The following is an 11,704-nucleotide window of genomic DNA, read 5'->3' as shown; positions in this document are numbered from 1 at the left end:
TCTCTCCATGAAGATCTATAGTAGTAGTTTCAGTTGTTAGCAATCTCAAGATCTTCTATATTGTATATAGGACCTGTTGTTCTCTACTTTACCTGGAAAAAGTCATATGGTATGTCCATCAAATGTACCCACCAAAAGGATGGTGAACTTAATGGACAACAGGACTTCTTCTACCGGGGCCAAATTGTAATGATTTGAAAAAAATATATATTTAAAGCTATAATTTTAGGAGGGATGCACAAGTTTAGCAGGGTTGACACTGTCGTTTGACACAGCTCATCATGATATAACAATGGGTTCTCTGTAGTTTACATAAGCTGCATATGAACCTACCGAGAACCTGAAGGCAGTTCAATGATGCACAAACCGTAGGAGCATAGAATGATGGCAGAAGAAGACCGTATGATCAGTTCTGTCTGCCCCTGTATTATTCCCCTTTTATTTTTGTCTTAGCATAGGAATGACTCCCAAGGAGATAAATGATAACTTCAGGTCTGCTACATCAGTAACAGCAGCTTTGACAGTCAACCTTATAATATACATTTTAGCACTGAGAGAGAAATCTACCTAGAACTGTCAGGGTTCTACGTGAGGTTTTGGAAGCCACAATCAGGAGTGGATCATAAAAGATGAGAAAGTATAAAGGACAGATATGACGTCTCCTCGTTTTGAAATTCATTCCTGATTTTGGCTTCCGAAAACTGCATGCAGAAACCTGAGCGCGTGGTTGTACCCTAAGACTGATGGCCAAAAATATATCCCACATAAGAGGCTTGGCCAGTGCTAGTAATCGTTCATGCAGCCTCACTAGATCATTTCAGAATACTCTGAGGTTCGCCACATAGCTGTCTCTGAGCAATCTGGCTGTAAGTGCAGTGCTTTCCACGTGGCTTTGGGTGTGACATATAATGGGCAGTGTAGCTCCCTGCCTCTGCTGACATTGTTAGGACTGTACACCAGATACCAGACCGGAGTGCATCTAGGTAAGGAAGGCTCCAGTAAGTACACTTCTCACCACTGCTTTGTCTGATGTACCATATGTTTTGTCTGATGGATCATATTTTATATATTTCATTACTAAATTCAGCGTTGAATTATAATACTATCTTGTCAGAAAGTGTCTCATAAATGCTGCTGACCTGATGATCCATTTCCTATGCTTGTAAATAGCTGCTTGTGATCATATTTACCTCCATAATACCGTTTATATTTGAGCGGTCTCCGTCTGCCATATTAGATGGTAATGATCCATTTACGTGACTAGGGACAACGTTTCGCATGTTTGGACCAGATCCTAGTGCGCAGAGAGAAATAATTACATGAAGAAAAGCAGAGTCGTCAGGGGCCCCCGTGAATGTATTTCTGATTGTCATTGGCAGCTATAGAGAAATCAGATGTCCTTTGCTGGGAAAGTGAAGTCTTTTTCTTTGATATTTAGGCTTCAGAGGCAGTACTCCAGTAATACTGGTACGGTTACCTAGGAAGTTTATTCTAAAGTGAGCTCATTGTGGGGTTTTTGTTTTTTCTCTTGTTCCTATTAAGTTTTTCCCATCATATAGTACAGGACACTCTTTTTCTAACAAAGCCAGAACCAGCCCTGTACCTCACATGGATCCAGAGATCTCCCCATTCATTGCTCTGCTAGATTCTCTTCAGGCTGGCAGTTAAGGGGTTTGTCTTTTCGGGGGGTCTCTCTTAGTGGGTGTGTCCCTTTCGCTGCAGCTTTCTCCCTGTCATTTCTCAGGGTGAGTGTCGTTTCTGGAGTAGTATATTCACCAGCTATCCAGCTAAGGGATGTTCCGGATGCACGGATTCCACTCCAGTAAGTGTAGATAGTAATAGAAACAAAACAAAAGGCAATCCAGCATCACAGAAACTAAAATTTTAATCTCGTATTTATTTAGAACATTAAAGTTGCAGGTAACGGTAGTGAGTACAATTGGACTTCACTGTGGCCAGGGATTTTTCACCTGCAGTTTTCCAGGCTGCACAAATAATGGACATGAACATTCTTGGGGCAGAGACCACGGGAAACAGGGGGCTGCTTACGATTTGGCTCCATTCAATAGAGCTTAGCCAAGAGCGGGGCCGCACCATTTCAAATGAAAAACCATGTCAGAAACCGCTGTGGCTTCTGCCGCGTGAACATACCCCAAATGTCACAGCTTCTAACAGTAGATAAAGCTGGTGGCAGGAAAAAATAACAAACAGCAGGTGGCGCTATACAGATACATTTTATGGAATAACTCACTGGCTATACTATATTTGTAATTAAATAGCAAAAATGTAAAGTAAGCGAGCACTCACTCTATGGCATCAATTTATATAAATTTATTAAAGCAATATATTAAAAATAAGCTAAAATAGATCAGCCGTATACTAAAATGTTAACAGCATATATAGGGAAAGCCTCTATTGGAATAATTGGCAGCAACAAGAAAGTAGCAATAGGATATCACAATGGTAGCAAAATAGAAGATGATATAAATAAGATATCAAATAAATAAATACATTTAGAAATAGTGGTGACAATTATCAAAGTGTATAGAAAGTGATAGAAAAACTGATTAAATTAAAAGTGTCAAACACAAGTCCATACAATATGTGACTCTACTGATTCTTAATATCCACGAAAAAACTGATATGTATTTCATTGCACGTTATCAGTTTTTTCGTGGATATTAAGAATCAGTAGAGTCACATATTGTATGGACTTGTGTTTGACACTTTTAATTTAATCAGTTTTTCTATCACTTTCTATACACTTTGATAATTGTCACCACTATTTCTAAATGTATTTATTTATTTGATATCTTATTTATATCATCTTCTATGCTGCTACCATTGTGATATCCTATTGCTACTTTCTTGTTGCTGCCAATTATTCCAATAGAGGCTTTCCCTATATATGCTGTTAACATTTTAGTATACCGCTGATCTATTTTAGCTTATTTTTAATATATTGCTTTAATAAATGTATATAAATTGATGCCATAGAGTGAGTGCTCGCTTACTTTACATTTTTGCTATTTAATTATTGACTGAGGTAGGGTGTCCTCTATTTAAGCTGGTAGCACCTCACCATTACCAACCAGAAGTGAGCCACCCCCCCCCCCCCCCATTTGCATTCTATATTTGTAATTACATGCAATTATAAAAGCATTCAGATCCATGTCCTGGTTTTTGCTGGACAACCTCTTTAATTACCACTTGTTCATGTCTAAGATCTCTGTCAATGTTTTTTGGACTCTAATACAAGCTAATACCGATTGTGCGCCAAATTGGATTTTTAAACCGGCATTGTATTGAAGTCTGCATGTTATTGACCTGACGAAGGTGGCTTGTTGCCTCCAAAATGCATTATCTGCAAAATAACACATATAATGGTACATCTCCCACTACTTACCGTCTCCTGCTTCAGCACCATCCCTGTACTCCTTATTCTTCTTCTCTAACCCTAACCACAGTTAGTGTCCATGGCAGAGTGCTGCTGAACTAAGATCTGTGCCTGGATTTGGGCCTGATGAGAGTGGTAGAATCCCTGAAGTCTGACAGGGTGGGGAAGGACTGCTGCATACCCTGTGGACCTGTTTTGCATTGCTGCTGATGGCTTGCCCCCGGTGAGGAGACCATCCTGAGTAATGCAAGAGGATGTAGACCACTTCTGGCTATAGATTCTAACGTGGAGGGAGAAGTTTCTAGAGACTGAGACCCTGACAGAACGCTGTGCCTTTCAACTACCTGGCTGATGTGTACTCAATACTGTAAGTAGAGGGCGTGATTGATGGACGGTGAGAGGCCTGGAGAAAGAGACTGTCCTGTAGCTCGCGGTGATGCCCTGAGAAGCCTTTAGTCAGTACACTGTGAGAACTGTAAGTGCCTGTCCTGTTGCTATTAACCGCCTGGCATACATACCATGTGTTTGAATTGCAGACATTGCACTGCTGAGTGGCCAATGCCTTTGGAGTCTAGAGACTGTCCTTCTACAAGTGACAACTGCCTGAGGATAACAAGTACTGTCATGTCATCAGTAACAACTGCCGGTGGAGTTACAAAGACTGCCCCGCCCGGTTGACATCTGCTGTAGGAGTTATTTAGTGAACCGTACCTACAGACTGTTCTGTTGTTATTAGTAACTGTCAACCCCGTGTCTTAAAAGTGTATACCAAGCACCAAGCTTTGTACCACAAAATTGTTTATAACCAATGTTACAGCGACTGCCTGCAGTTGATGCTGTTTCACTGACCGCTCCTGGGTTTCCGCTTCTCTGCGTTGTGGATCCGCCTCCTGCTCTCCTGTTCCCAGCAGGAGCTGACACTCGGCTTGCTCTGTCCATCCATGCAGCCTGCAGCTTGCTTGACGGCTCAGCCCATAGGGATGTCTACCTTGGGGTATTTAGGCAACCTTTCCCTGTGGGAGGGTGCCTGAGCAATAGGTGTTCTAGCATGCTAGTATCTTGAAAATATGTATGTCCTGTTGTCTGCCAGTGTACTGACTCCCTGCCTGTTTACTGGATTCTGATGTTCCGCTGTCTGACCTGACTCATGCCTGACCTCTGTATTAACCTTTCACTGCCTGACCTGACCTTGGACCATTTAGCATATAACTTGTACTCTGCCTGCTCTAATCTCAGCCTTTCCTGGAATATGATTTTGCAACACTGCAACCATGTCTTTGACCCGTGTGAATCAGCTGTACATCACACAGAAATTTCTTCAGGTGGTAGCGGTCTGATGGTTCACCTGCAGTGAAGTTCAGATCCCTGGTTAGGTGAAAACCAAGGGAAAGGACAGGATAAAGCCCTTAGAAGTAGACCTAAGTCAAATCTGTTGGTTAACACAGTGTCACGGTGGGGAGTGGGGAAAAAAACACCGTACAATGAGGAGCAGACGAGATAGTAACTAGGCCTGGGAAATAGGAAAAGGGAGCAGTCACCTCCTATTGCTTCCCTAATCCTCGCCCTGACTCCTCACCATATGAGCAGACCTGGATGGTAGGACGTCTCATACCCAGCAACCTAGGACCCTGAGTCACCCTGATAATCCCTCAAATAGGCCAAAGGGCTGAGATGACCTGTTCATCCCAGACACGGGTGAACAGGTGTCTCACTGGCCTAGCTGCAAGGAAAGGGACAGGCAGTGAACAGCTACTGAATCGGCAGGTAATAGCCCAGAAACAATGTGCACTTACCTGCTGCGGCAACAACGTCGTCAACCAAAGCTCCATGTGGACAGGATGAATGGCGGCCCCCGGCAGAGCTGCACACTGACTTGTGGTTCCCCCTCCGGGGAACCCAGACACCCCCTTCCGGAGGCACAACACACAGGGAACATGTCTAGTAAACATGCTGGACTACAGACACCAACAGACCAGACATGTAACAACCACTAGACAAGACAACAACCACCCATACATAGACATCACCAAACATATGCAAGGATGGTGAAGGGAAGGTAGACAACGGGATGACATCGGAAAGACATCGGTGTCCCACTAGGTGGCCCTCAAGGACTGGGCAGATAAAACACCCAGGACAGGAGCAAGGCTCCAGCACCAACAAAGGCTGGAGTACAACTGACTTCAGCCTGGAAGCCACAGGTGATAAAACCCAAGTGGCCACACCCAGCCAGGAAGTTAACCCCTCCAGCAGCAGACAGGAGAGGAACCAGGAGAAGGGGAGCAAAGCCCATACATGCTGCGACAACAACTCGTTGCCCCTGGCAACCAGCATGTACGGCTAATGTGTCACAGGCGCACAACAAAGACCATGACACACAGTGGTTGCACACTCTTGTAACAACCAATACGTTTGTGGCCTCTCTGATAGACTGTCCCCATATGTTCATTGCATCAATTTCAGTAAAATGCTCTTCAACAGAAACCTAGCTGAGTTGCACCATCCTTGAGCGGGTTAACATGTGATGGGCCACATCTATAGGTTTATGACCATCTGCCAGTCATTAAGGGATGAAAATGTTCCTTCTCCATAGATCACAATATAATCACTTTTGTGATATTGTGTTTAGATAAGATTTATATAAATGGCTAACACCCTAAGACCACACTCTTCTAGCAGCAGTAGGCACAGAAATATGAAGGGGGTGTTTAAAAGCTTTTCCGTAGTTTGTGGGTTGATATTTCTGGTAAAAATAATCTGAGCTGCTGGAAGTTATGATTCCAATATTGCAATAATATTAGAGGGGTGGAACTTGTGGTCTACAGACATTGTACTCAGCTTTAACCATCAAAAGAGATTGTCACGTTATAGGCATTTCTATGTAAAGTTGGCTTCTTTTATTGGATATATACAATATACATTCCTTCATTATTGTTTTCTATATATGGTACTGCCATTATTACTGTACATGTAGTGTACAAGGGTAATTTGGAGTCTATATGCTTGTGGAGATTTCCCCTTATTGCTGCTATTCAAAGCCATCAACTCACTACTTTAGTGCACTTTGAAGGGTTAACTTGCACTATGATTTATGCCATTATTTGCACTTATACTGTTTTATGCTGAATTTCATTTTATATTACATAGTAACATAGTTTATAAGACTAAAAAAGACATACATACATCCAGTTTAGCCTGTTATTCTGTAAGTTGATCTAGGGGAAGGCAAAAAAAAAAAACTGTGAGGTAGAAGCCAATTTTCCTCATTTATGGGGAAAAATTCCTTCCCGACTCCAATCAGGCAATCAGAATAACTCCCTGGATCAGCGACCCCTTTCTAGTAGCCATAGCCTGTAATATTATACTCCAGAAATACATCCAGGCCCCTCCTGAACTCTTTTAGTGAACTCACCATCACCCCCTCCTCAGGCAGAGAGTTCCATAGTATAAATGCTCTTACCGTAAAGAATCCTTTTCTATGTTTGTGTACAAACCTTCTTTCCTCCAGACGCAGAGGATGTCTCCTCGTCACAGTCACAGTCCTGGGGATAAATAGATGATGGGAGAGATCTCTGTACTGACCCCTGATATATTTATACATAGTTATTAGATCTCCCCTCAGTCGTCTTTTTTCTAAAGTGAATAACCCTAAGGCTTCATGCGCACGGCCGTATTGCGGCCTGCAAACGGCGGGTCGGCAATCCACGGCCGCCGACTGTGTGCATAACACATCACGGATACGGACCCATTCACTTGAATGGGTCCGCAATTCCGGAGATGCGGAACGGAGTCACGGAACGGAACACCGGAAGACATGTCATATTTTTTTGCATTGCAGACTGACCACGGACTCATTCAAGTTGAATGGGTCCGGCCCGCTGCACGGATGTTGCCCGTGCATTGGGATCGCAATTCTAGTCCCCAATGCACGGAACAGCCGCACAACGGCCGTGTGCATGAGGCCTAATTTTGATCATCTTTCAGGGTACTGTAGTCCACCCATTCCAGTTATTACTTTAGTTGCCCTCCTCTGGACCCTCTCTACCTCTGCTATGTCTGCCTTGTTCACAGGAGCCCAGAACTGTACACAGTACTCCATGTGTGGTCTGACTAGTGATTTGTAAAGTGGTAGGACTATGTTCTCATTACGGGCATCTATGCCCCTTTTGATGCAACCCATTATTTTATTGACCTTGGCAGCAGCTGCCTGACACTGGTTTCTGCAGCTTAGTTGGCTGTTCACTAAAATTCCTAGGTCCTTTTCCATGTCAGTGTTACCGAGTGTTTTACCATTTAGTAAGTAGGGGTGACTTGCATTATTCCTTCCCATGTGCATAACCTTACATTTATCAGTGTTAAACCTCATCTGCCACTTATCTGCCCAAGCCTCCAATCTATCCAGATCCCTCTGTAGCAGTATACTGTCCTCTTCCATTTTTCAAGCCCCTTAGAAATGAACGGGGCTGAGTGAAAAACAGAAGGCATCTAGATGCAATGCGTGGCTAGGAGATGTTGTGTTTTTTTATTTATTTTTCTTCAAATGCGTATAAAAAATAAATGCAAAACTGATACAATCAGAATGGAAAAATGAAACGCTGAGCACAATTGCAGACAAAACTGATTAAACTTGCGTGCAAAACCATCAATTTTTCTCTGGACAGACCCTGACAGACCTTAACACAATCCGTATTGCTCATGAGACAGAGGCCTTTGTGACCAAGCATTTTTTGGTCGTCACGTTCCAAGAACTATAAATTTTTATGTTTTCATCAATCTAGTCATATGAGGGTTTGTTTATTGTAGGACGAGTTGTACTTTTTAATGGAACCATTTTGGGTACACATAACTCACATAACTCATTAACTCTTTCTGAGCAAGGGATAGGATAAAACAGCAATACCGCTATAGTACATTTTGCGACATTCAACTTGCGATACAAATAACATGGTAACTTATTCTCTGGGTGAATACAATTACAGCGATACCAAATACATGTTTTTTTAAGTTTTACTACTTTTGCACAATATAAAAAAAAAAAAAGAAGAGAAAATGTTTTTGTATCTCTGCATCCTAAGACTTTTTAAGATTTCTATGGAGCTGTGTGAGGGCTTCATTTTTGTGTCTTGTGGTTTTCATTGATATAATTTGGGGGTAGATAACACTTTTTGATCTGTTTTTATACCCTTTTTGGTAGCAAATGAGCAAAAACAGCGATTCTGGCATTTTTTGGGGTTATTTTTTTAGGACGTTCACCATATGGAATATATTACATGATAATTGTGTAGTGCGGGTCACTACAGATGTGGCAATTCAAAATTTATGGAGGGGATTTTTTCAATGGAAAAAAGTGTATTTTTAAGAGTTTCTTTTAAATAAAATTTATTTAACTTTTATTTTTACTATTTATTCGTTCCACAAGGGGATTTTGACATGCGATCTTTTGATCGCGTCTCTATACACTGTACTACTTATGGCACAGCCTGATATACGGCATACACTTGGGGGCAGGCCTGGAGACATATCATAGGACCTCTGTTCTCTTAGAGATAAGACCCACTCCTAGCAGGCATTGATCACATAATCTGTGTCATAAAGGTCTGTGATGGAAATACCACTATAATATATTTTGTCATATTTTACCAATTTTCTTTTCCGTGGTATTTTCTAGTTTCTGTCGTAGTATATATTTTCTAGGCAATAGCAGTTTAATCACTTTAAAAATAATCCTGGCAGCCAACTAAAGCTGACATTTAGGAGGGGCTTGTCAGTTGTCTGCCAATCAAGTTCTCTCAGCCAATGAGCGTCACTGGGAGTGGCCTAAGGCAAACTTCCTGAGAGCAGCTTACACCATGGAATCACCTTAACATGATCTTCCCAATGTCCTTTTAATTTTGAATTCCAGTCTCAAAGTCTGGTTTTAAGAGCTGTGCAATGGGCAATCTAGGCAACCACTTTTTAACCTCTTATGGGCATCTTATAAATGGCCTTGCTGCTTTCCAAGAAGTCATAGTCAGCCCAGTCTACCTGCTGCATTTGTACATAAGCATAGCCACAGTGGATGTGATGTTCTTTGATGTCTGTTCTTCACATCTACATCCCCCCTTACTTAAAAGGTTACACGCTAACAGTGATTGCTGCCATATTTCTAGTATATGCCAGCAATATTTGGTCGGTGCAGGCTTGACAGCTGAGACCACCACTGATCTTGAGGATAAAGTTGCTGCTTTGTTCACGTAATCACGGCTGTCCTGATGATTTAACCCATGCCAATCTCATATTAATTGTATATCCCAACAGAATATCAGTAATCATTGTTAGAATGAAACTTAATGTATAAAAAAAGTTAATAATTCCTTTTTGGTTTGGCATTAATCTGATTTATAACACAATCTGAAGCTATGCACAAACAAGTCTCTGTTATAATAACTCTAATACAAAGCAAACCAAAAACCCCAATCCTAATCTCCGCAAACCACTAATACTTTACACATTTGCATACTAGAGATCAACCTCAACATAGGTTTAAGGAGATCTGTGGCCTCACTGTTGTACAACTATATGGGACTTAAAACTGCCAAAAATTTGCAAACCACAGCTCAGGGAAGTGTATTGTGTGGTCCTGAAAGCTTACATTGATTTATAGACCTAAACATTAACATTGTATAAAATTCACGTAACTTTCATAAAATCTGCTATTATGTTCCTGGATCGCAGAGGGCGGCAGGTAATACCTTATAACTGACTAGGTGTAAATGCAAAACTACCCATTCATTATCATTTTGATTTTCTCAAGCTTAGAGGACAGCCATAAGACTCACCTTACTACCTGGGATCTACACTATCAGCACCTTTCGTGGCAAAAACAAAATCAATATCGAAGCATATATCTGCATAAAAAGTTGATTAACGTTGCATATATTTCTGAAATGATCCAGAGTTACATCCTGTACTATAGTCCAGAGCTGTATTTTAAATTCTGCAGCCTTCAGGACTGAAATCTCCCAGCATTGCTTGTTTGCTAATTGTCCACATAAAGCTTGCACTGGTGAGTTACATGAATTGTACAGTATTCTGATGTAGAGGAAGCTTGGTCTGCTATTTCCAATAACAACTAGCAGAATTCTGAATGCAGCTCTGGGATATAATTCAAACTGTAAGGCATGTTAATCAAATCCTGTGGCTCTAGCTTCTGTAGAACTACAACCCCCTGCATCCCCTGACAGCAGCGGAAGCAACGTCATCACGCCTGCTGAGCTGAGCACGGAGACGATCATCATTTCCCAGCCTGTGCTCTCTCATGTTCAGCCTAGCAGGCACGATGGGGTCACAGCGGTCAGGTGAAGGGAGTAGCGGCCAGGTGAATGGTGAAGAAGGGAGCTGACGGCTCGCTGCTTCACCATTGCACTCAACTGTCTCTGCATCTTTAGGCCATAGAGACGGTTGAAAGGGGGACATACTTCAGCCCAGAGGCAGACTGGGAACTTAAAGTGGCCCTGGAAAAAAACAAGTGGCCCCATTTTATAGTTGGGTCCAAACTTACAGAAGGCAGGGCCAACACCGATAGGCCGGTCCAGCAATACCATATCGCAGCACATTATACCACCCAAATACTATAGTGCAGCACAAAATACTGCCCTTCTGTAGTGGCCAGCACCAGCTGCCACGTTCTGTCCTCCTACTCCAGTTGCCCCAGGATGGCAATAGCGTTGAATTCAGGAGTGAGGAGGGGAGCATCAGATCAATAATTACCTGGCTGGCGGCCATGTATAGGCCCACCAGGAAATTACCCTGTAGGGTCTATGGCCAGTCCACCCCTCAGCCACCCGAGGACTGTGGGACTGCTGCAGAAATCCATGACCGTCCCTCCAGATCCAGGACGGCTGAACGGTATGATGTCGATCATATGTATGTATAGACTGTCAATGATACAAAACCTCTCCCTTCTGTGTGTCTGAAAAGCCACGGGTTGCAGATTCTTTTACAATCATTATAAATGGGTCTGTCATTTTACGATCGGTTGGGGTCTGACCTCATAGAACCTGCAGCGTCTTTTCTTGCCCAGCAGTACTCCTGGCCGCCTGCTAATCTCCAGAACCAAATGAATGGATTCGGCTGCAGTTCCCTCCACAGCCAGGTGGGTGGGAGCCCCATCAGCACTGTGGCCATTTCTCCTTAGGATTGTGGGGGTCTCAGAGTTCCGATCCCTACCAATCATGGGGCACATGCTAACAATCTGCCATCACTTTACCATATGGTAATACCCCTTTTAGACATAATATTATGCTACAAACCGTAAGTGCAATAAAA

General features: G+C 42.5%; 1 protein-coding gene across 2 annotated transcripts in view; it reads left to right on the top strand.

Moving 5' to 3' along the window:
- Positions 1-880: 880 nt before the first annotated feature.
- The window catches only part of AVIL (advillin), an 80,869-nt gene continuing 70,045 nt past the window's right edge, over positions 881-11,704 (top strand). Inside the window, exon 1 of one of the 2 annotated variants that reach the window (XM_044284732.1) lies at positions 881-983. The gene's annotated coding sequence lies outside the window, so the exon portion shown is untranslated. Of the gene's footprint in view, positions 999-11,704 lie in introns of both variants that reach the window. The other variant, XM_044284733.1, reaches the window with a different exon arrangement.

The sequence above is a fragment of the Bufo gargarizans genome, chromosome 3 (assembly GCF_014858855.1).
Source record: "Bufo gargarizans isolate SCDJY-AF-19 chromosome 3, ASM1485885v1, whole genome shotgun sequence".
NCBI lineage: Eukaryota > Metazoa > Chordata > Amphibia > Anura > Bufonidae > Bufo > Bufo gargarizans.
Note: the sequence above shows the minus strand (reverse complement) of the source record. Positions and strands in the feature narration are given on the sequence as shown.